This window comes from Rosa rugosa, chromosome 3 (assembly GCF_958449725.1).
Source record: "Rosa rugosa chromosome 3, drRosRugo1.1, whole genome shotgun sequence".
Lineage (NCBI taxonomy): Eukaryota > Viridiplantae > Streptophyta > Magnoliopsida > Rosales > Rosaceae > Rosa > Rosa rugosa.
In genome coordinates, this window is record NC_084822.1 from 45,057,629 (window position 1) to 45,062,158 (window position 4,530).

Consider the following 4,530-nt stretch of genomic DNA (forward strand, 5'->3'; position numbering starts at 1 on the left):
AAAAAGAAAATGGAGGAGTAAAAGGGGAAGAGAAAGCAAATCTGATTATATTCTGAATTGGGTTGCCTCCCAAGCAGCGCTTGTATTTTACGTCTTGCAGCCAGACGGTACCTACATTAAATAAAGTTAGTAACTTAATATTAACAAAGAAATACAAAAAAAATATAAACAAGTAACTATGAATTACAAACTACAAGTATAATTAACAAGTATTTTGTACACAAGACACAAGTTAGGTACACAAGTGAGTAAAAAAAAAACATGAAAAATATTTACACAAATGTTTTTTTTTTTTTTTTTACCTTAGTGTATCACAACATTTTGTTACATTTTCTTTTGTCATAAATATTATTGATATCAAATCTAATTCCAAGCGGTAAATCAAGTGGACATGCGGCCCAAGTATAGTCGCCTAGACACAAAGTCCCTCCTACATCCGTTGGGCAACCTTACTGAAATGGCCAGGTAGGGGAGGGCGAACACAAGAGGAAAAATCCATTTTGGCATGAGCTAGGCCCATTTATAAGCACTTCTGGATTCAAAAACCCGTCATGAACGTTGTCCCCTTCCTAGACACCATCTCACATAGGATATTCTTACTAGGATGTAAAAGGTCCTAAGTGTGTTAGACAGTTCAATGAATGTTAATAAAGGCCGCCCTCAACCTTAAGGGACCTGAACTAGGTACCAATAAGGGGTTTAGGCCAATATTAATAAACACGACTTCACCTATTCCATTCAATTTACAACTTACAATTAAAACTCGTGTTCAACAATATAAAAAAAACAACCTAAGTAATTAATTAACTAAGTTTCAAACAGTTTATATACAATAATTATAAACAAAAACAAGTGATTTTTCAATTCCCCGGCAACGGCGCCAAAAATTGATACGCTCAAAGCAAGCGCATAATTTAACCCTGAAAACATCGTTAGTAGTATAAGCAAATAGGGATCGTTCTATTCCGGGGATTGAGGGTACACCTGTCATTGTCAAAAAACAAATAAAGAATTAAAATAATAAAGTAAAAAGTATTATGTACAAAAATAAAATAAAGAATAAAAATATATACAAGTTAATATAAAAAGGGGGGTTTTGAGATTATAGAATTGGAATTAAAATTAAATGAAATAAAGAAATTGTAAAAACACATATACAAGGGTGGAACACAAGAAACAAAGATCAAAACTACAATCATATGAATGAAATCCAATTACAATTCCTATAGTTGATTATCTATGTCATGAGAAATAAGTTGACCATGTGAAACATTCGAAGCAAATGATTTCCCATATTTTACTTTCCTTGAATATTTAATCTAAGTGAAAGCACCTAAATTAAACCTATTGAACATGCAATCATAGTCTAGAAAACTAGCTAATCAAGAACACATTCAATGCATGAAGAACAAAGAAAGGATGTCAACCAAAGTGCACAACCTAGTATGAAAAAGTCCATCTATTTGCAATCCTCCTTAATTGATTTCGACTTTTGTCCAAAGCCTTTACTACTTAAATCTAGCACCAATTACATGCATATATCCTAAGTTGGCCATCAAAGAACACATACATATAAAAGTTTTCCATAATCCAAAATCAATTAAGCAATCTCACATAAGCAACATAAAAATCAACATAAAGAAATCACAATTTTTATTCCAACATAGAAATTGGGCTTAAACTTTGCCCTTAATGTTATTGTTAACTAGAAACAAATTCCTACGAAATTAAATAAGGAAAAAGAATGAATTACACCGTGAGTTGGAGATGGAGATGGAGTGCTTGAAACGTTGAAATCTTGAATCTTGGAAGCAAGCCTTCAAGGTGGACGATGGAGGATATGATATTCCCGGCTCCTTCTTCTTCTTCTTCTTCTTACTTGAAAACGCAGAATTTTGCAACTAGAGAATGGAGAGAAAAATGGAATGGAAATGGAGAGACAAAGAAGATGAAATGGATGAAGGAATGTTTGAAACGTTGAAATCTTGAATCTTGGAAGCAAGCCTTCAAGGTGGACGATGGAGGATATGATATTCCCGGCTCCTTCTTCTTCTTCGCTTGGCTTGGTTTCTCCTAGCCGGAGTAGGAAAATGTGTAAAATTGACATTTTAGTACATTTCCATTTTTCTCCACCATTTATAGGTAAGTGTGGACCTAATGCTCATTTCACCATCATTTACTCCAATGTACCTAAGAAAATAGAAATTGAGTTAAAAATCGATTCGTTAAGGAATTAACTAAGCAAAATGTGAGGAATTAACTATTAAAATACCACATTAAAATGCTCCTATCAAAATGGAAGAGAGAGAAACCATAGGAGACTTCGACGGAGCCGGTCGCCGGATTCCGGCCAACTTTCGTCAGATTCCGGTCACCGGCCGCTGGATTCATGTCATCGGCCGCCGCCCACCAGACTTTTCTGAAAACCTCGCCGGAGATCCCTAAAGAGGTCGTCCGAGATCTCATAGGTTGCCGGAAAAGTTTATTACCCCAAATAGACGTCTATTGCTCCCGAATAGAGGGGCAATAGAGGTTTATGAAACCTCATCGGAAGTCTCCAAAGAGGTTGTTGTAGATCTCATATGGGGTCAGAGAGGTTTATTGCCCTCTGAATAAACTTGTATTGCCCCCCAATAGACGTCTATTGCCCCCTAATACCCCTTTATTTCTTAAAATTAGACAAATAAAACTTCGATTAAAAAAAAAAACGAGGAGATTACATCAATTCAAAATGTCTATTGCCCCCCGATAATTTTTTTTTCTTTGTTCTTTCCTTCTGGGTCTTCTGCCCCCACTTTACTAAAAATAATAATAATAATAATAAATATATTAAATTCTGCACTCATTTTACAAAAAAAAAAAAAAAAACGATTTAGGCACCCATGTCAAAAGCCGGATGCGTTTCTCGCCGGTGTTCGGAGCTCCGACTCCAAAGTAGTTGCATCTGGTCGAGCTGGTCCAAAGTAGATCATTCAATCAATCACAGCTTAAGAGACAACGACGCCGGTGATGCCGAAGATGACGACGATGAAGTCGGTGCTGGAAAACAACGGGGAAGAAGGCCGACGGAGGGATTAGTGCGGGGAAGAAGGTTCGGATCGGACTCGGAGCTTTTGTAATTAAGATCCTCGTCGTCGACGACGACAACGTCCTTGCACAGAGAGAGAGAGAGATGGATCCTCGGGTCGTCGTCGACGTCCTTGCAGAGAAAGAGATCGGTGATGAGAGAGATAGTCGTCGACTTCTTCCTTGCAGAGAGAGAGAGAGATCGGTGATGAGAGGGAGTCGTCGATGGCGTCCTTGCAGAGAGAGAGAGTCGACGTCGTCCTTGCAGAGAGAGATCGATGATGAGAGAGAGTCAGCGAGAGAGATAAGAGTGACGACCTGTAATTTTTTAATTTTTTGGAACCCAAAATCGTCATTTAGTTATCAAGTGGGGTTAGTGGGAACAAAATTTTGTTGGTGGTGTAAGTGGGCATTTTAGTATATTTTGGTGCTATGGGTCAAGGACCCTTTATTTATTGTGTTTCTTCCTTTCTCCTTCCTTATGTCCATTTACTGAAATTTGAACTACACTAACCTCACTTACCCAAACATCTTATAAGATTGCCCACTTACCCAACAAATTACATATTTTTTACCCATATTACCCAATTAAGTATTTTATTTATTTATTTTTGTTTATTTTTTAGACTATTTTGCCCTCCATCTCTTTGTCACTTAAAGAGAGAGAAGTCATTGGAGATTTCACCGGACTCTGGTCACTGGTCGCCGGACTTCGTTCATCGGGTTGCCAAAAACCTCAACGGATGTCCCTAAATAGGTCGTCGGAGATCTCATAGGTCACCGGAGAATATTATTGCCCCCAAATAAAACCCAATAAATTGTTTATTGCCCCCCAATAGAATGATTATCCCCCCATCCCCCAATAAAATGATTATTTCCCTCAATAAAATGTTTATTACCCCCCCCCCTATAAAAAGTTGATTGCCCCTCAAAAAGGATTCCTGAACATTTGTGTTGTAGTACTACCACCCAAAAAAACGATTCAAAACTATAGAAATTAAAACAAAAGAAGATGGAATAAATAACCAAGGTACTGCTACTATATTACAATAACGAAACTTGTTGTGGCTGTTTCATCATATAGAAAACGACGTCGTATCCTCCAACGGCAAACATAGACCGAACTCGGACAACTTCCTCAGACAATGATGTTCAATGAAACATAATAGACTATGTATAATCATCATCATATTACTCCTATCATAATATTAAAAATAAACAAACAATTACTTGGGGCACGCCGACGGTGACTTGCTGTTACTTCTCACCAGATTCTCGACTATCTGAGCCAGCGAATTCACCTCCCAAACTTGAAACAAAATCAAATCCCAAACTTGAAGCAGTACTAACTATATATTAAGCATGGTTATTGAGCAATTCACATGCAAAACCAATTGTTTCTTAGAGGATACAAAATTGACGAGGCGGCTAGAGTTATCGAAGACGTAGCAATTGGATCTTGGC